Source organism: Stegostoma tigrinum, chromosome 7, assembly GCF_030684315.1.
Source record: "Stegostoma tigrinum isolate sSteTig4 chromosome 7, sSteTig4.hap1, whole genome shotgun sequence".
Classification (NCBI taxonomy): domain Eukaryota; kingdom Metazoa; phylum Chordata; class Chondrichthyes; order Orectolobiformes; family Stegostomatidae; genus Stegostoma; species Stegostoma tigrinum.
In genome coordinates this window covers 18,999,634-19,023,116 of record NC_081360.1, presented here as the reverse complement: position 1 = coordinate 19,023,116, position 23,483 = coordinate 18,999,634, and the positions used below count along the sequence as shown (strand labels likewise).

The 23,483-nt window shown below is 39.1% G+C and overlaps 1 long non-coding RNA gene across 1 annotated transcript in view; it reads right to left on the bottom strand.

The window, feature by feature from the left end:
- Positions 1 to 2,036: 2,036 nt before the first annotated feature.
- The window catches only part of LOC132209843 (uncharacterized), a 76,744-nt gene continuing 55,297 nt past the window's right edge, over positions 2,037 to 23,483 (bottom strand). The window contains exons 3-5 of the long non-coding RNA XR_009445985.1: positions 18,089 to 18,168; positions 3,980 to 4,075; positions 2,037 to 2,054 (exon numbers count right to left, since the gene is read on the bottom strand). This is a non-coding gene — a long non-coding RNA (uncharacterized LOC132209843). The remainder of the gene's footprint in view (positions 2,055 to 3,979; positions 4,076 to 18,088; positions 18,169 to 23,483) is intronic.

Sequence of the window (23,483 nt, the reverse complement as noted above, 5' to 3'; positions counted from 1 at the left end):
TTTTAAGGCTAGCAGTCAATGGATTGGAACAAAAGAAACCCTTTAAGTGCTGCAGAGCAATCACTTCCATTCATACTGCGCTGTGTGAATGAGTTGTTAAAAACAGTCTGCTTTGCTATAGTCATACAGCTTTCTATTTTAATTTGCAGCTTACAAATGAGAGATTTTTAGGTAAAAAAATTAGCTGGCATTTGTGTACAAGATAGATTGCTCCAAATCCAAACAAATAACTCCATGCTTTCAGATTACAAGGCATGTCTTTCAGTCAATATGCTTTAACAGGAGTGAGGAGTCAACTGTGAAATATTAAATTCTCTACAATGAAATTCAGCTTAAAAGCCATAAGTAGAACCCTGGGCTATCATTCAAATAGCAAAGATTGAAAGAGGAATATGGACAATACTTTAATTCATTGTTTATTGGCAACATTTTTTCTAAACTCAAATTTTTTACCAGTGGGGCAAAGGAAGAGGTATGGCAACAAGAACGTAGGGCATATTCCATTATAGTTTATCACTTTCTAGTTAAAAAGGCAACATGATGAGCACTGAAGTTGAAAGTCATGACCAATTGTAAAGATTAAAACAGGATGCAAAAAAGCTGATCCTATACAAAAATGTCAAAGTATGTATACCATAAGAAAATGATCTAACAATGCAATTGAGTGACATTGAGAATTCAATTTCCCAACAAGATTTATTTGCAATATGAAAATAAAGGCTTCACAATAATACTAATCTAAGATTGGAACCAAATAAACAGCACGATAAATCAACCAGTTAATTAACTGTAGATATATGTTGATTGACACATTTTGAGCTATTGTTTTTAGATTCTGATCCAATCGCAACTTGCAAGTGCAAACTACTGCAGTTTCCAAATTTCATGATGGCCAGAACACCTCAACAAGTACGCATGAAGTTAAATTGATGAGTAATGTTATGGACTAGACCATATCCCCTTAAACCATATCAAGGAGATGGCCTCAGCCCTAACTTTTATCTTAAAGGCAAGTGTAAGGTGTTGCATTCCAGACGTCATTCACTTGGTCAAACTACTAAGCTTTAAGCAAAACACACATTATTCTCACACCACAGTTAAATTTAAAAAAAATTAGCATAACTCACAATCAAAATACTGAACAGAATGATATTATTTGACTCTTACTCAACTGTTCCAACATAGTGGCATCCCATAAACACACCCTTGACATGGGCAAATTCAGCAAAACAGATTCGCTCACATTCTATCTTCAGTCCAGGAGAAAGCAAAAATCAAAACTATGAATCTAACAGCAGAGACAGAACAAGCTTTTTACAGCAGTAGAGAGATAGATCAAGCAGCTTCAGCTCCACAGGCCCCAATTTCAACTGAAAGCAAAACTGAAACCAGTCCATGCGAGCCTGACTCCACCCACATACTCTGATTTTTAAAAACCCCAAAGCTATTTACTTTGCTTTCCTTGGAGCAGACCGTTCAGCACCAGGTTTACATCATGGCTAGATTTCAAGAGAAACAAGATAGTCAAATCCCTCTTGAAGGCACATATTATAACAGTATTTAAATAGTTTTGGTAGTTTCATTTAGCATCATCTTGATGTATGTTGCTGTAGTAAGAAGCTCAGTTTTTACATGCTATGATGGACATTTGCAGATTGAGTGCAGTGGTAAGACTGCATTTTATTTCGTTTGTTTTTGCACTATTGCAACCAAATGATATTCTTTTAGTCCAAGGATTAACTGAGGTGGTTACAGTTTAAAATCATGTTTATTGCAGCACACTCAACTTGAATATAATGCTAAATTTTCTAGAACAAAGAGCAAAATGAGTTTCCATAGAGCTGATGAATTCTAAACTAGAGTAAAAATGCTGGATGATTATGTTGATTCACTCATGACCAGGTGATCAGGGCTTGCATTGGGGCAGCAGAACACCATCGCGCCTGCAGACAAAGCATAAAAACTCTCATGTTGGTACTAGACTGTCTCCACTAATAGCTTGCTGTCTTGTCTTCCACTCACTTCTCTCTGCAAGTCTTCTGTTGAAGAAATACCTTCAAAAGGAAATGCAAGGACAATTCCTCAGTGAAAAGAAAACCATTGATGTGCAAACAACATTGTGTCAGCAAAGAATTAAAAGCGATTGGAAGAAACTGAAACAAACCCTGCAGTCCAGGCTGGTGCTATCACGCACTGTTGCCCTAAACTTTTTTTTCAAAAAACAATATCCATGTATTGTCTGTCTCTGTACATCTTTGTGTTTGGGGAGAGGGTTGGGGATCTCAAGAAAGGATAATGTTTCAGTTGTGAAATTCAGTTAGGAAATCTGAATTTCTAACTGCCATTGGTTGAGAGCTATTTAAGGGTATTTTCTTTAACGTAAAATTGCTCACCACGTTTCTGTACATCAAATAAATTGGGGTCTTGCAGCAGATTGTAGATACGTATCTGAAAACGCAACGACTTTGGGAGCAGAGAGGCTCAATTCCCAATGCACTACCTCAGTGAGATACAACTACAATGATTGCGTGGTTATATATTCTGCAGGACAGTACTTTAACCTTCATTATTCTAAAGGAAAAACACACATTTAGGGAGAGCCAAACAACAGAAATGAAGAAGAGCACTGCTACATAGTTGACAGCAATATACAATTTTCAAAGGAATACATTGGAATTTAGCTTATGGAAAATCCAGAACGGTGATGGCTCTGCATGCGTGCTCAAAACATCTAAATCAAGATGATGGATTTTGGGAAATTACCAGCATACCAGATACATATGCAGCTTCTATTTAACAATCATGAATTAAGTGTTCAATTGAGGTAAGATAGGTTTATAGATTAGTAAATTTAATGAGAGAAAAAAAACTCAAAGTCTGATCCACATTTGCACCACATTAGATCATATTTGCAGAGTGGTGGGATGGGACAGTTAGTCTGTTGTTCCACTAAAAGAAAACGGATTCCTGGCCATGGCTAGCTCTAATGGTCAAACAGCCTGCTAACAATTAGAGCAGAGATTTGCAGCTGTTTGTTGAGACGCCAAAAAAAAATCAATGCTCTCAGAACTGTACTGTCGTTGATTTCAGGCTGTGACAGAATGACGAGTCGATCTGTTATCATGTTTAATTACAAATAAAGTACTAAAGTATTTGTAGAAAGTAACTTAAAAATCATTGTCAAGAGAAATGTATTTTATTTTCAGATAAATGTGGTCACTGCCTCAACTTCAGATCTCAGTCAATGTGGGTACCTGCCATTCATGTGGAGCCAGAGGAAATTCTCCAAGCACAAAATATGGTATTTTGCATGCAAAAACTAACAGTCCATTATTTTCAATGCACGTACCACCATTTTGTTCAAAGGCAGCAGTTGCACAAAGAAAAATTGTCTCAATACAGCATGAATGGTGCTAATTTGGATTTGTGCTCATGTCAAGTGGCAAACTTTACACTTTATAGGGTGGCAAATGACAGATAAACAGTGTTTTATTTTCACATCACAACCGTGTTTATAATTAAGCGACATATTGGGTAGTTTACACAGCAGCCAGTGCATCACCTCTAACAACTGTATCCATAGCAGATATTAAAATAACTTGCAACCCTTAATTATTCCTCTACTTTAACAGATGTTTGTGGAACAAACAGCAATTTAACATGAATAAATATAGCTGTAAGAGGACAAAATCTAGTTAACAGTAAAAAGGTATTCCGAAAATACACCAATCGCTGCTATTTTTTAGAATTATTGTCCTCTAATACAAAACTATATCTTTAAAGTTAATGCCATTACTCGGATCACAATACCATTGACTTAAAATACAAATTTGTCCTTATGTCATGTATCATAATCAAGAACATCCCAAAGTGCTTCACAGCAAAAGAAGTTTCTTAAGTCTCCGTTTTAATGCAGAAAACAGACTATCCACACAAAGCATGGTCACAAAAATAATTAACTATTTAATAAAGTCATCACCTGTTTCAGACGTTCATTGAATGGTAAATTTTACTAGCACCTGGAGAAACCTCTTGCTTCACTTCAATTAGCGCTGTGGTACCTTTTGTGAGAAAGCTGTTGAAAGACAGTATATCTGATATAAACCTCTCAATGAAGTGTCAATTTCAAGTGTGCTCAAGTCTTTGTAATGGTCCTTGAATTCACTACTTCTGAGAAGCAAGATTATCACTAATGAGCCATGGTCACACCTCACATATTGCACCAGATGCATTGAAATATTATTGCTGGAGTGAGTGGAGAGCACTCAACTTCTTTTGCAAGAATAATGGAATGCCCAAGATTGTCTCACAATCTGTAATGCCAATGTTAAATATGGATGATAACAACGCTTCGTTCTTTTTGAGAAAGGGCAGCTGCATTTTAACAACAGGGCCATTGCTATGATAACAAAATAGAAATAAGTATTCAACATTTAGTCAGCCATATATGGCTGACTATTCAAATCCTTCTACTCTATTTAATTCAACATAACATACTTCAGTTATCAGATGCAATTAGTTTGCAGAGGACAGCTATACACTGGTACAGTAAACACCATCTGTGCCTTACATAAAATCTAACAAGGGCTAGATTCAATGAATCTGAGGCATTATGAAACTTTTGATGCAAATACATTCATGTTCAAATTAGAGAAGAGCACGGGTTACCAAAGTCAAGAATGGTTAGTTGAAATTGTGATTTACTCTTAACATCAAGATTGAAATGTTCAAAGAGCATTGCTAAAGTAATAAATTGGTCAAGCTTTTGAAGTAGAAACAAAATCCTCAATTTGCAAATCCAGATTAAAAAATACAATTAATTTCATTTCCCCCCCCCCGCCCCACCATATCTCTATCTTTGAGTTCTTTTATTGAATAAAATGACTATTAAAGTACAGAACTGAATTGGAAAAATGTTATTCAACCCAATAAATAAGTAAATAATTGGTATACAAATTAAACTGCACATCCAGCCTAAAGTTTTCAACATTTCAGTTTATCATAAAAAAAGCACATAGATCACAAACAAATGATGGCTTATCACTCCAGGAAACAAATATTTAACACTGACGTTCTAGAGTGGGATCTGAAATCTGTTCCAATTTATAACAGAGGCAAGCCTTCTATGCATTTGTTGCGTTCCAAAACATAATAAACAAATATCAATAAATCTTTATGATTAGCTTCAGCCTGAACAGGGTAACATTTTCCTGTTTTTCCCAAACTATTTTTGAGCATATATTTTTAATATAGCTCAAACCGACATTCAAGTCGCAAAGTAAAATTTCTGACCATGGCCAACTAAATTGCAGACCAAAATAATCATGGTAGGCAGAATCTAATATCTACTATTCTTTACTGAACACTTGCAGATCTCACACCAACTCTCCCTCCATTTCCTCACTCTTCTCCCCACCTCCCAGTGAATAAAGACTCTTAACAGAAGAAATATTTAAACAAAATACTCATTATTCATCTTGTTCATTTCAAATACCAATCAATAAATATGCAGTACTAAAACATATTCTACATTTACCAAAAAACCAACAGAAATTGCATTAAATCCTCACCAAATCCTACACTCCTCAGGCAATTAACATATGCTAATATATCAACGCAATCAGAAAAGCACAAATCAACAACTGAGAAATAAAACTCAATGATACCAAATAATAGGAGAATGGAACCTAACCATCCAGACCATCTGACCAACAAGAACGAATATTTTAGTTACGCGCGTTCAAAGAAAAATCCTTCAAAGTCATCCTACCCAAAAAAGCAGCTTTGCTTTTGCCCCACTTTTTGTCCCCGTGATGTCAATCTGAACAGATGGTCAGACAGTGCTCAACGACTGAAGGAAAAAACGTTCAGACAAAATAGCGATTTTGTCTATCCCATCTAGAATGACCCGATTGGACAAAACAGTCACATGAGCTAGAGCCCCAGCCACGTGACAAATCTTTTTCCAAATACTCCTCTTTGGTCTTTGACTGCAGTACATTAAAATCTCTCATCGTTTTGATGGCACAAACAGAAAAACCATTTCTCCGACCAGAGCTGCAGGCGACCATACTGCACCAAGTATTACCACAGCTCAGAAACAGCTCTTCGCAAGGCTAAGTCAGCTTACTGGGATGGTAGTTAATCTTTTAGCTTAGAAATTAAAATACATTTTATTGGACTCCAAGTAGCCTCCTTGTAAACACAACACAGGACATTTTTCCAAGGAAACATTTACTGAAATACACATAGAACTAGAACAGGGATTAAAAGAAGCGAATGAGCACAAATGAGCAAAATGCTCAGCGACCTCATAACCAGCCATCCAGTGTCTCCCTTCAAGCCAAATGTGTCCACAGCACTGCTCATTTCTGAATTTTGTGTCAGATTTAGGAAACGCTTCATTGCATTCATTGGGTTTTTACTTTAGACAAAAATAGTAATTATTTTGATTAAAAACAAAATGCATTGTAAATCATATACTTTGCTCTTTCATAAATTGCTTATTTACAGTCTAGATTTTTACAGCTCCTCCTCAATGCACAGTTCAACAACAAAATATAAAATTTCTTCGTATCTATTCGTTCTAAGATAGGCACTCACCTGAATACAGTTACACTGTAAATCTTTGTACAACTTTCATACTAAGTCATAGAAACTATGTGCAAAGCAAACCAGGATACTACTGAACCAGAGTTCCCAGCGATCATGCCTGTTTATTCTGATAGTCAATTTTATAAAGGAGAGAAGAAAGTTTAAATAGCAAACATGTTAATGCAGATCTAGGTGTTGAATGGTTTAATTTACCTATTGCTAGCACTTCCAAGAACATAAACCATAAAACAAGTCTGATAGGTTTCTAACATCAGAATACTTAGTTGCAAGCAGATAAGTTGCATTAAAATATTAATTGTACATATTTTTGCACAATCTTACAGGCATACAGAAATATTTTTGTGTAGAAACTGTAATTTTCCCTTTCCTGTATAAAAGGAATCATTCTGAACATAATTATTCATTTCCCATCATGGAGAGATCCAACCAAAAGAGAGAAAATTTTAATTTACAATGTGAGCAGATTCTAGTTAAGGTAGTGGCAAGGATGTTATCCATGCTGCACATTAGAATTTGCTCAAAATGTAGTGCAGATCTGTTACCTTATTCAGCAACACCAACAGGATAATCCTTTCTTCCCTCAAAGATATGATCCCGTTTTCAATATCAAAACATGTTAAGTTTAATGTGCACCATAATTGGTTAAATAATTCAGGGCTAACTGATGAAAGACAGATGCCGGGTAACTTAAAATTTTTCTTCAAAAGTTTGCGTCACCATTTTCAACCATTCAAGTTCTTCCACATATTTCACTTTAACACTAAGCTTCTAAACCACAAACTGCTAGACCATTTGTACCACTCCACCATTAGAATCATATAAGCCTGCGCCCAATGTGACTCAAGTCATCCAATGTACTTGTTCACCATTCTTGTTCTTTTTTCCCCTCTCAAATTCTTCAAGCTCTTCAGAAATTATGACTGTGGCTGTTTTTATTGCTCTGCATGTTTCCAGATGCTCCACAATCTGTCCCACACTCATCATGAATTTGTAAATACTAGACGAAAGAATAAAATGAATGGATGGGGAGAAAATGTAATTAGCAGTACGTGAGAAGACATAGATCGTCTAGGCAAGGGATTCCCAAACTGAATCAAAACCTCCAATACAGGTGACCAGAACTCTGGGCTTGATCTGAAATAGCAACAGCTGCAGTTGAACTCTGACTATGTGCTAAGAGCTGCAAATCTTCGGAACTGATTAATCTTTAAAGCTCAATTCCCACTTCAAAAAGGCATGCCTTAAAAATCCTTGAAGATTAAACACATGGCTTCAGCCCTGATCTCCGCTCTCCACCCATTCTCAGCAGATTCTTGGCAATTTAACCCTTGAAACAGGATCGTGGTGGAGAGGAAGCTTGGGAAACACTAGCCTCACCCAATATAATGTGCTCACTTGGGGCAGGAATTAAGGCACATTAGTGAAAAATGCAGAAAGATCTTAACGCTACAGAAAGTTATACAGTAAAATCAAAGGTGAAACTAAGAAAACTTGAAACTCTGGTTGCAGTAAAGCCACAAACTGGTACCTCCAAATTAGGTGAACCCATGCAGTCCTGTTTTACAACTTAATCATTAATAAGGGGAATCGAAGGTTACAGGAGAATAGGGTTGAGAAGCATATTAGCCTTGATCGAATGGTCTAATTCTGCTCCTATCTCTCATGGTCTAACTGCACCCACCATCTGATGAAGGGTTAAGCCACATGGAACAAAACCTGTAAACTTAGCTGAACCCATAGAAAGTTCAATGTGTAGTCAACTGGAGACAGTGAATCCGATACGAAAGCTGGAGTGAAAGGGGAAAAAAGAGCAGATACTGCAAATGTAAGGGATAGTCCAGTGTTTGTCAATCATTCTGAAACACAAAATGAACATCCTTAATCTGTCTCAGAGGTAGTAGGAACTGCAGATGCTGGAGAATCCGAGATAACAAGGTGTAGAGCTGGACGAACACAATAGGCCAAGCAGAGCAGCCGAAGGGTCTAGGCCTGAAACGTCAGCTTTCCTGCTCCTCAGATGCTGCTTGGCCTGGCCTGTTGCGTTCATCCAGCTCTACAGCTTGTTATCCTTAACAGTCCGACAGGCAGGCATTCTGTCCAGGAAGGAAGAGAAGAACTGTCTGGGTTGACTTTGTTCAAGACAACCTGAGCAGAGAATGTTCCTATCTCCAATCCAATCTAGAAGTGGCAGACAGCCTGAACCTCAAGGAGTTCATCTACAGCAAAAGATAGGTGGACTAATTAAAGACAAGGCACAACATCACTTGTTAGTGTCATTGGTGATACAGTCACAGTAGCACTGACAATGATTGGCTAAATAGTCTTGTACATAGTGAACAAAAAAATGCAACTGATTTACAAAGGAAGGAACACGTCACTGTGGTCTGTGCCAAAATTAATGATGCCAACAAGTTGTCGCTCATGATAATGTCAAAAAAGCCATGCTGCTTTGTGAATGTGTCAAGAAATTGCCCACAGTAGGTGGTTTACAAAACCCCAAATGGAATGGCCAACAGAGTCAAGATCAGAGAGTAGACAAATCACATCAATAAAGAAATAGATTACCATCACTACAGACAATTGTGGTGTGTACCCTTAATTTCTAGATTCAGGACACCTCCTTCGAATATATGACCAAGGGCCAGTCAAGTGATCGGGAGTGATTATAACCTTAAAGTCATCAATAGCTCCAGTTAACAAAGCAATCGACAATGAGTACAACCAACTGAACAGCTAATGATCATATTCATGATGAAAGCAGAGTGGAAAATATTGAAAGATGCCACAATCACCAATTTGTTTCATGCTGGGTTTAAGCAAATTGTCAGCATGCAAGACACCAAGAATGAGGAGCAGCAAGGCAAAACCAAGCAGACTAATGACGAGGTTCCTCATACCTGCAGGTGGCTTGCTTATAAATTCCAGAGGAATCAACCATGGAAACATTAGCCGAAGCGGACAATGTATCCTAAATGACTGACAGGTCAACTATAAATGCTGCATGGTCATCAAATGAGAAGGGGATAACCTTGAAAAGTGAGGGGAATATCTGTTCACCTGCACGTTTCATTCTTTTCCTGGCTTTTTAAGTGGGTAAGAAGTAATACCTTAAACTTTGCACTAAAATTACTGAAATGTGTGTCAGCAAGAACTGGCACAGCTCAGTCAGTAGAGGAACAGAAGATGCTCCAACAGCAAAATCTGGATTTCTTCATTTACGTGTGTATATAAAAGCCAGATATTGCTGTCCCTTCTACTCAATAATGGCAAGCACTTATCAGTGTAAAGTCCAGGTTAATCAGATTTTAGAGATCTCGTTGAGGAATAAATATTGCCCACACATCTTAAGGCCGGGACAGAATCTCAAGCTAATTCAACAGAGGTTCACTCTCTCTTTCAGCAGCTGCCCTCAAGTGCTTTATTGGTTTGCATCAGCCTAGAATTTGCAGTCAAGCCTCTGGAATCAGGCGTGAGCCTACAAACTCAACTCTAAGTCATGAATGGCCACTGAACTATTGACAATACGTTGGAGGTCATGATATTGATGTATGAAGCAATGAATGATCACTCCCATCAAAATTCTGTGACTCTTCTTGGGACTAAACATATTGACATATATTGTCTAGGACTGCAGCACAGGTGATCATCCTGACCAACTTCTCAGAGCCAAACAAATCAACGTCCAGAAAGCTGGAGAATGAAAAGCTAAGGATACCTTTTCAACATATACACAATCAAAAAATATGAACATTCTCCCCTGAGAGACAGTTATTGCTTTTTGTTAAGCTAAGAATGCACACAGGCTACCCATTAGAATCAAACTGATCATCACAGAAGTTCAGCCCATGATGCCAAATTTTATTAAGGACCAGTTCTCAAATAAGCATCTCACTTCAGTGAGATGATGCCTCCTCCCTTGAATCCTGCACTTTATTCATTTTCAAATAATTACACTATTCCCTTTGACATTCCACACTGGAACGTGCCTCCGCTATGCTCGGGCAGCATTCCAGATGCGGCATGCAAAAAAGTCTTTCTTCATATCACTTTTGCTTCCTTCAATTACTTCAAACCTGTGCCTTCTCAATTTTACAAATTAGAACATAGAACACAGAAAAATACAGCACAGTACAGGCCCTTCAGCCCACGATGTTGCGCTGCGGAATAACCCTAATCCAAAAATAAAATAACCTGATCTACATTCCCCTCAATTAACTGCTGTCCATGTGCATGTCCAGCAGTCGCTCAAATGTCACTAATGACTCAGCTTCCATGACTACCACTGGCAAAGTATTCCATGTGCTCACAACTCTGTTTGCGTAATTTAGGGTTTCAGAGCTCTCAATTTTAAATACTTAATTCAGGTGACCTCTTCAACTTTCCTTTCTCCAAGGGAGAAGTGTCACATCTTTGTTAATCCAACTTCACATCTGAAATTGTGTCCCCCTGGAAGTATTCTCAAACATCTTCAGGGTCAAACTTCTGCTGTCTTTCCAATTCCAACACATCCTTCCTAAGGTGCAACACCAAAATCTGTACATAATACTCAAGCCAAGGCCAAACTAGCACTTTATACAAAGTTAACACATTTAACACTCCCGATTGATAAAGCCTAGGGTACTGTGCACTTTAACTACTGACTTAAACTGTCCTGCCACCTTGCCTCATTTAAAAACAGACTAATGCAGAAGTAGACCATTTGGTCATTCAAGCCTCCTCTGCCATTCAATCTGACATGCTCATCAACGAACTCAATTGCCTGCTCCTGTTTTTCCTCCATATCCGTTGATCCCCTCAGCTCTAACTGCTATACCCAACTCATTCCTGAAATCATACAATGCTTTGGCCTAGACTGCTTTTTGTGGTCGAGAATTCTACAGGCTCACCACTCGGTGAAAAAAATTCTCATCTCAGTCCTATCTCAGAGTGTGACCCCTAGTTCCGGATTCTATTGCCATCCTTCCAGCGAGGATCTCATTAGGTTTCTATGAGATACTTCTAACCCACTCATTCGTCTGAACTCCAGTAAATAATCCTAACCAATTCTCTCATATGTCAGTTCTCCCATCCCAGGAATCAGTCTGGTCAACCTGTACTGCACTTCCTCTATAGCAAGAGGATCCTTCCTCGGACATGGAGACCAAAATTGCACATAATATTCCACATGTCGTTTCATAAAGGTGCTGCACAATTCCAGCAAGATGCACCTGCTCCTGTACATTCATCCTCTTTTGAAGGCCACCTTACCATTTACTGTCTGCTACGCTTGCATGTTTACCTTTGGTAACTCAGTGTAAAAGGATACATTGCACATTTCCCCCTCTCAATTCATAGCCATGTCTTCTCGATTTTTCTCCAAAGTGGACGACCTTTCATTAATCACAGTACACCACATGTGCCAAGCATTTGCTCACTCACTCTCTGCATTCTCTTTTATGGACATGGACACCCCCTGTCCCCTCTACCTCTTTCAGAATTACACCCTTTGTCGCTCCATGCACATCTTTCCAAAACATTTCACCTCAATTCACTGCATTGAACCTTATTTGCCACCTATCCACTCAATTCACTGTCCTTTTGAAGTTCTACACAGTCCATCTGAAAGTTCATATCAAATTTTGAAATTATACTCTATAAACTAAAGCCACCAGGAAAAGTAGACCTTAACAGTTTGGAAGTCTATAAACCTTTCCACAGCTTGAGAAACATCGACTAACCAATCTTGTTTCCTGTTAATCAATTTTGTATCCATGTTGCTATTAAACCTTTTATCCCACGTTTCAATCATTCCAACCCTCCCACCCATTCCTGTAACTTTGTCACCCTTCAAGTTTTGATAAAGTTACCACTGAGTACTTGTCCTCCTGATGTTTTTCCAGTCTTCATTGTTTCCACCATTTCCAAATTTCATGTCAACAATAAACTTTGAACGTATAACCTACATATCAAATTCCAAACCATTAACTTAGAGGACCTAAAACCTATTCCCCATAACACCACTGTATACAGCATCTTAGTTATGAAGATTGTATAATGCAAATCCTGATAGTTAACAGATACTGCACATTCTACTGAGAACAAATTTACACTCTAGACAAATTTAAATACTCTTGGAAACAACAGGACAAAATTCCATTTTTTGCACTCCACAGAGTGCAGCTCAAAACATGACTACCTATAATAATTTTGAGACAAAATATCGCGAGTTACTTACATAATTTCTTGGTCCATTTCCAGCAAATGCCAAGAATCATCTAGAATTCAAAATTCTCTGTCCACAGCTCTCCAAAATTAGGAGCAATGGTTGTTATGTATCAGTGAACAAACCAAAATGAAAACGTCAGGCACAAATGGCAGCCGGCTTTGAAACCATACAATTAATTCAGCACAATAGAAGAAATCGCTACATCTGTCACATATCTTAAACTGCATTACAAATGAGAATAAATGAACCTTTAATCGTGAAATAAGAGACCACTCACTTTGCCATTCTAATGAAATACAGTTAGGCTAACCACTAACTCAGGGATCATATTCAAATATCAAAATGTCACATTTCTGTTTAGCGCTTTTCTACAACAGTTTCTAGCATGTCATTACATTTGTTTTTCATTCACCCATCTTTGAAATTCTCAGCTTTAAAACCCAACAAATTGCTTTCACAGACTAAACAATTCCTGTCTCAACTCTCAAAAATTTGAGGAATGGTTTTCAATAGCAGTTAGCAGTCAGTTTAAATCAATCTAGTGTGGAGCTGGAGGACCACAGCAGGTCAGGCAGCAGAGGAGCAGGCAAGTCGATCTTTCAATTTTACATCCTTCGTCAGGACTAGGGAGGGGAAGAGAGAACTGGGAAATAAAGAGGGAGAGGAGGAGTGGAGCAGGGGGAAATAGGTGGACGCAGGTAGGGGGTAGTGAGGATTAGTCAGTGGGAAGGGCAGGGAAGGTAGCGTTAGGTCAAGGTGGTGGGAATGACAGGGGCTCCACAAATTGGTTACAGAGTCTGCACTTGGTCTCATGATGTAGAAGCAGCCACATCAGGGAGGAACGGATGCAGCAGGTTAGAGGATGTATAGGTGAATCCTGTTGGATTTGGAAAGATTGTCTGAGGCCTTGGACAAAAGATGAGGGGTGTGGTGTAGGGGCAGGTGTAGCACCAACTGTGCCCCACCACCTAATCTGACCCCAAAGAGATATTTCCCTCCCTACCCCTATCTACCTCTCGTAGAGAGCTCTCGCTCTGCAACTCCCTCATCTGCTCCACACTCTTTAACCCCATTACATCTGGTGCCTTTCCTTGAAACTGCAGGTGGTGCTACACCTGCCCCTAACACTTCCCTTCTCACCTCTGTCAAGGCCCGGACAATCTTACCAAATTCAACACGGATTCACCTGTACATCTCCAACCTGGTCTACTATATCTGTTACTCTTGATATAGCCTCCTCGACATCTGAGAGACCAAGCGCAGACTTGGTGAGTGCTTCAGAGTATCTGAGTTCTGTATGGTATAATCACCATTTTCTGGTTGCAAATCATTTTAACTCCCACCCCCTTGGTGACATGTCCATGCTGGACCTCCTCCAATGTCACAACGACATAACATGCAAACTGAAGGAACAGTGTTTCATATTCTGCCTCAGAAGCCTACAGCCCAATGGCCTCAACCCATGTTCAAGCCTCCCTCTCATCTTTGCCCTCCTGAGCTGTCCATCTTCTTTCCCAACTATCCACCTTATCCTTCCCACCAAATCCCCACTACCCCCACCTTCCCCCAGACCTGTCCCTCCTCCCTCTATTTCACAGTTCCCTTTCCCCTTCTTAGTCCTGAAGGGTGTAAACCCAAAATGTTGGCTTTCCTGCTTCTGTAGTGCTGCCAGAGTTGTGTTCCTCCAGCTCCACATTGCATTGACTGACTCGACCACCTGCAGTTTTTGCTATCTTGTAGAAGTCAGTCTAATTTATTCAATCATGTCTGAGCCATCAAAGCTCAGTGCTTATGTGAACATGAATATTAAGCACAGCTTATAGGAGAGCAGCCATTATTTTATACTGACATGGGAAAATTGACAAAGCCAATTGCAAATTTTCTATAAATTGCTAAATAAGTTTACTGTACCTTAGAAGAGAGGAAGGTTCTTGTAAAAGGAATGGAAAGATAAATCAGATTCAGGAGAACAGTGGTACACCAATTTCTTGCTACCAGCCTCCTTCTATATGTAGACTTGCATAATGCCCCTAGCAAGGACACAGCATTCACCTTGAGGCCTTTCAGCACGACGTGGTACCCAATGACTAATTGTTCCAGAAGAGCATAAAAATGAACTACATTCAGCCCCGGGTCCAAGGATGGAAATAAACAAATGATATGGGTTGCAGCCCCTCAGGGTGTTGGGCACATCTTGTTTATCAATACTATTGACTTTAATTCACCTTCATCTTCTAAATGAGCAGAAGGGTCAAAAATAAATACAAATTGCACATTGTGTACTGCAGGGTATTACAAAGTCAAGGCTTTATCGGGGGCAGATTATGTCTGACAAAAGCAATTGAATTTTTGATGAAGGGACAGGCAATGGATAAGATTAGTGCTATGGATGTTGTGTATTTCAACTTTCAGAAAGCATTTGACATGATGCCACATGGAAGGTTGGTTAGCAAATTAGAAATGTTTGGGATGGAGTGGCCCTTTATTACATGGATTAGAAGTTGACTCAAAAGAGAGGAAACAGGGTTAAGTATGATGCACATTTCTCAGACTGGAGAAGAGTTGAAAAGAGTGTTCTAGAGGTACTGGAATTGGGACCCTTGCTTTAGATTTATATAAACATTTTGGAGATGGGTGTGAGGGCAAAGTCTAAATTAGCAGATGACACTAAGCTAGGGAGAATAGTTAATTGTGAGAATGACACTGAATGACTTCAGAAGGACATTGCCCGTTTGGCCAAAACAGGCAGACACCTGGCAGATGAAATTGCAAGGCCGAAAAACAGAGGTAACGCATTTTGGTAAAAGAAATGGAGGGAAATACAAGCTCAAGATTACAACTTTCAGAGAAGTACAGGAGCAGAGGGATCTTGGATCATGTGCATAATTCTCTGGGGGTGGCTAAAGACGGTGGAACAGTTAAAGGAAGCTTATAGGATTCTTGGGTTTATAGAGGCATAGATTATCAATAAATCATTGATCAGACCACATTTGGAGTAAAGTGTTCAGTTCTGGGCACATGATTTCAGGAAGAATGTTAAAGCCCTGGAGACAGCACAAAGGACATTTACAAAAACAATACCAGGAATGAGGGATTTTAGATGCAAGAAAAGATCACAGAAATTGGGCTTATTCTCCTCGGGGCAGAGAAGATTAGAGGTGACTCACTGAGGTGTTCAAAATTATGAACAATTTGACAAGGCAAAGAACGCAATCTGTTTCCACTAGTTTGTACGTCACTAGGGATCACTTTTTCAAGACTGTCAGCAAGACAGCTAGGTCTGAAAGGAGAAGAAAGTTCTTTGCTCATGATTTGGAATGCGCTGCCTGGGACAGTTGAGGAAGCATATTCCTTATAAGATCAGTGATGAAATTAGAGGGCTACAGAGATGGGGCTAGGGAATTGAATTAACTGGGTAGCCCTCTTGTGAGGTGGTACCCAGACATGATGGGCCAAATTGTAAAATTCTATTAATCTAAGTTTTTCCACCAAGCTTATGATAGTAAATGCTCTAACTTAGAGGTAGAATTGAAAACCACTTTGGTAGACTGCATGACATGACAAACCGGTTTGGTTCGTGCCTAGAATCCCACATCAGATGGACATAAATCACATTTAAACAAACTGCATTGTTGCAAGGCTTAAATAAGGCATGCTGCCCTACAGTATTTAACACTATCGAAGCACCAGGATTAAAACTCATGACCAATAAGAGTAGAACCAGCTGCAAACTCTTTGACTTATGGAACTGTACTTGTATTGTCAAATAATAAGCTTCAAAAATAGGAACACAAATAAATATCACTTTCACATCGACACTTTTAAAGTGTGCAAAGTACAGAGAACTGAATCTCAAATGCGAACAGGAATAAAAATTAGTCAGACTCGTTTTGCATTCATTGTACAATATTCCTATTTAATCATTAGTCATCTTCTGCATATTTAATTCAATTTCTGTAGAATGGTTGCCAACTCCAATTTCAGTTAGCACCATCCTAAATAACAACTCACCGTTTTTCTACATGTTAAGTATATGTTTTGTCTCACAGCACTTAATCATAAAACAACAACTGATTTATGCCAGATAACAAAGCGTGTAGATGGATGAACAGAGCAGGCCAAGCAGCATCTCGGGAGCACAAAAGCTGACATTTCGGGCCTAGACCCTTCATCAGAGAGGGAGATGGGGAGAGGGTTCTGGAATAAATAGGGAGAGAGGGGGAGGCGGACCGAAGATGGGGAGAAAAGAAGATAGGTGAAGAGGAGAGTATAGGTGGGGAGGTAGGTCAGTCCAGGGAAGACAGACTGGTCAAGGAGGTGGGATGAGGTAGTAGGTAGGAAATGGAGGTGTGTCTTGAGGTGGGAGGAAGGGATGGGTGAGAGGAAGAACAGGTTAGGGAAGCGGAGACAGGCTGGGCTGGTTTTGGAATGCAGTGGGGAGGAGGGGACGAGCTGGGCTGGTTCTGTGATGCGGTGGGGGGAGGGAAAGAACTGGGCTGGTTTGTGAATGCGGGGGGGGGGGGGTGGATTTTGAAGCTTGTGAAATCCACATTTGATAGCATTGGGCTGCAGGGTTCCCAAGCGGACTACGAGTTGCTGTTCCTGCAACCTTCGGGTGGCATCATTGTGGCACTGCAGGAGGCCCATGATGGACATGTCATCTGAGGAATGGGAGGGGGGGGTTAAAATGGTTTGCGACTGGGAGGTGCAGTTGTTTATTGTGAACCGAGTGGAGGTGTTCTGCAAAGCGGTCCCCAAGCCTCTGCTTGGTTTCCCCAATGTAGAGGAAGCCACACCGGGTACAATGGATACAGTATACCACATTGGCAGACATGCAGGTGAACTGATTATGCCATTCAGTTTATCAGGTCTGCTTACTATTCAATGAAATCACAGCTAATTTGATCATCTTCAACTTCACTTTCCTGTTCTTTTCCCCACAATCTCAATAGACTTACTGATCAAAAATCTGCCTCTGTCCTGAATATACTTAAAGACCCGACCTGTACAGCCCTCAGCGGTAATGTATCCCACTGATTTACAATGCCCAAAAAGAAATTCCACCTGTGTCTAAAATGGGCAATCTTTACTGAGATCATACCCTCTGGTTCTTGACATTCTCACAATGGGAAACTTCTATCCTGTCTACCTTGAACCAAAAAAATCCCAGGTTCCAATAGTAAACCTTAAGAGGTTCGGTCATAGTTAGCTTTTTGATTATTAGCTTTTAACTGTCTGGAGGAATTCCAAGTAATTAGTTTTACGTACCTTGGAGCTGTTTTCTGATTTGGGAAGAAATGTACTAACAATTTGTCTCCAGATGATATTGCAGCGTTACCTACTGTTGCCTGAAACAAAGAATACCAGAAAATGACATCAAGGTTTTGTTGAGATTTGAGAAATTTAAAGGTTTAATTCAGTGAGCAATTAAGCAAAGCTGTTTAAGGCAACCCGGAGAATTTCAGAGAATAGAAGGAAAGAAGTTCACAACTCAGTACCTTGATGCACAGGCAGAAATAAGACGTACCCTTCAGCTTCATTTTTCTTCTGATAAACAGATATTTACTTCAAATGCTTTGATGGCTAAATTTGAGTTACATGAGGCAAACTGTGAAGAACATCTGATCCACTCATTGTAAACAAGATTTAAATTTAAAGCCTGTATCACATACCTCAACTGCAATGAATGTAGCATGTTCCAGTTCAGCATTAAAAAAGAAAGAAATTTTTACAGATCTTGTAAGATTCAGAACTTTTATCTTCATTTAATGAATGGACAATGCAGTTAACCAGGGTCAAGTTACTGTAAGCTGGGTTCAAGAAGGTATCAAAATACATGCATACTTAGCTGGGAATGTCTGAAATTTACAAAATGGAATTGAACTGGAGTGAACACAGACACTTAGCTTCATTGCAATAATCAAAAGATACCTCAAAATCGGGCAGAAGGCACATCACATTCATACAACAGCCTTCAAATGACAGCTTGCAAATTTGAATTTGACATTAATTCTAATTGAGGAAAAAAACTGACTTGCCCTTCAGCATTCACAATAATAGTAGATAAAAAGTTCAAACTTTTAGAGAAATTGAGATGAAATAAGAGGAGGCAGATCATCACCTCAAACAGAAAAGTTGTTCCATGGTCCCCATTTAAATCATTTATTACCTGGCTTTAGAAAAATAAAATATGCAATATCCATTTAACACAACCATTTGACGGCTACATATTCAGTTATAATTCCCTCTAAACCCTCCCCTCCTTGAAAGCACACCTTGAATATATGTGGGATCAAATCATTTGGTCACCTGTCATACGTGGTTTAGTGTTAAATTTTATTTGGATTGATATTCCTGCGGCGAGCCTTAGGATATTTCTACTAGACCATTAGCATTACTTAAAATTAAGTTATTCTTGTTATGGATAGAATCATGCACATTACGTGTAGTTCAGAGTGATTTAATTCAAATTTATCAAATTCAACTTCAAGTCAGTGGTATCATATAAAAGGGATTGAATGAAGTTGTGTAGAGTAATCATGAACTGGAAGACAGGAAGTTAGAATGTGTTTCTAAAAAACTAGATAAGTGAGAAGCATGCATGGCTCCTTTATGAGGTAGAGTGCTTTTCTCAGCTTAGAGATTTATGCAGAACATGTGTCAAAGCAGCTGAAGGGGTACAGATAGTTCTAAAATTGAAACATGCATCAATTGGCTAGGTGATTGGAAACTTTAGGCTTATTTCTGATGTTTTGGATACTAGCCAATTAATTTAAACCAAGCACTCAGCAATTGAAAGCCAATTGAATTTAAATCTGATGGTTTTGACAACTTTGGACCAATGCTATTGACAGAAAATCTATCCATAAACAGTATCAGGGCTCTTCTAGCTAATAGTACCCACAGAAGACTTCACAGAAAACATCCCTGACAGCCAGATCAGTGGAAGGCAGACAGTTATGACTTGAAAACAGGAGAAAGTCTGTCAAAGTCTACAAGACTAAGTTTTAATTTATTTTATTACTGCTTGGGTTTATAGTCCGTAATTTAAGAAAGCGAATGTAATGTTGTCACTTATCTCAAGAGGATTGGAATATAAAAGCAGGGATGTGCTGCTGAGACTTTATAAAGCACTAGTTAGGCCCCATTTAGAATACTGAGTCCAAACAAGTTATAAGTAGTGCATCATTTGCAGGAAGCTTCTTTATAAAAATCACTTGAGTTACTGCTGACAGTTGTTTACTCTGCTGTCCTTTTCTTTAAGGAAAATTAGAACAATGTTGTCAAAATCCTGAACTAAAATGTTACAGTGCTATGACCATGCATCACAAACAGGAAAACCAATCAGATTGCAAAACTAATTAATTAATGTTTTTTTTATTTCATACCAGCAAATCCATGTATTATTAACTCAGACATAAAATTCAGATGCTATAACACTTTCCAAGATTGTAGCTCAACATTTGATATAGGTGGTGATGTCGTCAAAATCTAGTGCAAGCTTTTGCACTAGGCATACGACTTGCAGCTTTTTCTGATTACATCATGTCACACTGAGCTGTGACCTAAAACAGTTAACAAATGTGCTTGTCCTGTAGATAAACAGCACTAATGGAAAATTCTGCCTTGCGCTTCATTAAGCAACAGGCTCAATGTAATACTGTTGTTGCCTTCTAGCTAAAACCGGTATTCAAAAGCAGGCAGCTCAATATTAACAATGGCCATCTCTCTGCACACATTCCACCATCAACCCCTGCCCAGCCCCCAGTGCTCGCCAAAAGCTGTCTATATCCACTTTGTGTTAATACCACCTGCTGTTGCCATCAGCAAAATATAATGGAATAAATCCTTTCTAGGGCCTTTAATTACTGGACAAAAGGAAACCAAAGGCTTAATATAGTTCAGAATCTGACAATCTCTTCTACCATTGCAGTATCAGACAAAAAGAAAAGAAACAATTCTATGCAATTTAGTTACCCAAAAATTAAATTTCAAATCATGAGGTTTAAGGTATTCCAGGACATTTCTACGACTGCCATTGGAAGGACTGTGGGTAGAAACAGAAATACTTGATTTCCAGGAAGTGGGCAAGAAACTCAAATCTTAAATCACCAAGGTATTTAAAATCCAGATGAAACAACTGCACAAAGTTTCATAGAATGTTTGGAAGTGACTAAAATTGCTACCAGTCAAGAAAAATATAAGCAACAGATGAGGAATGTCAATCAGCAAGGAAAACTCAGTCTTCCACCAAGTTTAATGCTTTGTAGGTAACAATCTTATGAATAAAGAAAAAAGACTACAGCTCATGGCAACTTAGAAGACTGGGAGAGCATTATTTTTAACTGCTAAAGAAATCCAACTAAGACATAGAAGACATTATGCCCATACAGTAATGTGGGGGTCTCGGAGGACAGTGGGACTGTCCAGAGCGCAAACACAGATGACTCCATTTCTCAAGAGTCATTTAACAAGTTTGTAACTTGGAGGGAGTCATGACAGGAGAAGGATTTTCTGGACAGTTTCTGGTACAAGGAGGAACAAATTACTGCAGATGCTGGAAATCATAGGTTCAGGCAGCATTCGTGGAGAGCAAGCTGATATTTTAAGTAGAGATGACTTTTCATCAGAATTGGGGTACATGGTACAAGAGGTTGGTGTAACCAACAAGTAGATTAAGGGGAACCCAAGTGACAGAATGAGAAACTACAGAACGTGATTCCATGAGATCTTTGCAATGGTTGATATTAGGCCCAAGGTAATATTCTGGAGCGATGGGCACAAATCCAACCACAACAGATTCAATTTAAACTCAGCTAATAAGTCACAATTGTAATCTGCCATTGTTTCTGGATCTGGGCTATATCACTCCAGAGCCGCAATGTGTTGACTTGGCTAACTTCAAACAGATCAAACAATAATTGAGTCTAAGATAGATAAGCAAGGCCAGCTGGACCACCAGACAGCTACCTAGGCAACAGGCAATATCAAAGCCCACACTGCCATCCTTGCAAATTCCTCCTTACTAACATCGGGGGGCTTGTGAAAAAACTGGTGAAGCTATCCCACAGCTCAGCCAAATAACAGCCTGATCTTACCTTGCTCCTAAAAATCATACATTACGTATCTCAGACAACACCATCATTGAGTCTGGGACAGACAGGGAGAACACAAACAGAAAATGCTACTTTACTTCATCTTGTTTGGGCCTACCACAGGGCAGGTCCAGAGGTGGTAGCACAGTGGACAACAGTCACGGGTTGCCCTGGGAGTTCTTAACCTTGACTCTAACCCCATGAAGTCTCATAACAACCACTCCAAAAAATGCCACCGCATGCCCAATTCTTACACGCAGAACTACAACTTGAATGAGTATTTAAAGTCTCCTACTCGGCACATTCATGTCCAACACCAAGAATGGCTTGGCACCACCACTACAGACTGAGCCCTAAAGGATAAGGCTGCTAAGGTGGATCTGCTGCAGCTGGTGAGGGAACTAGTAGAGAATTCAACTCACTTGACATCTTCGCCAAATTTGCTACTGCATGCAAATCTGTCTGTGACATTTGTTGGTAGGTGTGGTCACTGCAAAACCCTTGTGGAGATGCAGTCCCATCTTCACATTTAGAAAGTCCTCTATCATTTTGGTGACACTATCACTTCAAACAGATCTGGCACCTCAAAGCTGCACATCCATAAGGCATTGTGGAACATGAACAATACAAATTTTATTCAACCATTTGTTCTAGTCTCGTGGGCAGCAAGTTTCTCTTTTCACCACTGCCGTCAAGTCAGATGAATTTGTACAAGCAGATATCAGCCATTCAGCCTATCATGTCTGTTCCACCATTCAACAGGAACATGGGTGATCTGAATCTACAGCTTCAGTTTCCGACCTCATCTTCATAACCTTTCATTCCCTTACTGACTAAAACCAGTATCTCGGGACTGAATATACTCAATGACTTTCTGTGGTAAGGTATCCCACTACCCTAAAAAAAAATTCCCTATCTTAACTAGAGCAACCTTTTACTGAGAGATTTCATGCCCTGGTCCTAGACTCTTGCATACAGAGAAAAAAGAAAACTAAGATGTAAAATACTTAACAAGATCGGAAATAGGAAATGTGAACAAAATATTAAAATGGAACACAGATGAGGGTGAGTTTTTTTTAAAAAGTTTATATGGAACAATCAATTGCAGATAAATTTCACTCAGGTGTTGACATGGTACTCATTCCCAGGACATGACTGAAAAACCGTCTGGCCTATAAATCTACTAGTTTCAGGTCTATAGGAAAGATAGGGCAAAATGAAGGAGAGGAAGGAGTAGCCTCATGGATCAAGGACAAATTATTTTCAATTTTGGAGAAGATATAGCTGGAGGTTAAGCAGGAAGAGACTTTATAGGTAGGACTAAAAGAATTTAAGACTGTATTGAGTTGTGTAATGGACCCCAGCAGTAGCTGTTAAGTTGCAATTGGTATAAATGCAGAAATTAAACCAGTACATTGCACAGGCCATGTTATTCCAAAGGTGAGTTTTAATTTTTGTACAGATTAATGTGTTAGTCTGCTTAAACCAAAGGTCGCAAATAATTTTGAGGCAGTTTGTGATAATGAACAATATGGCATACAAAACTGGATTTACTAATGAGGAATAAA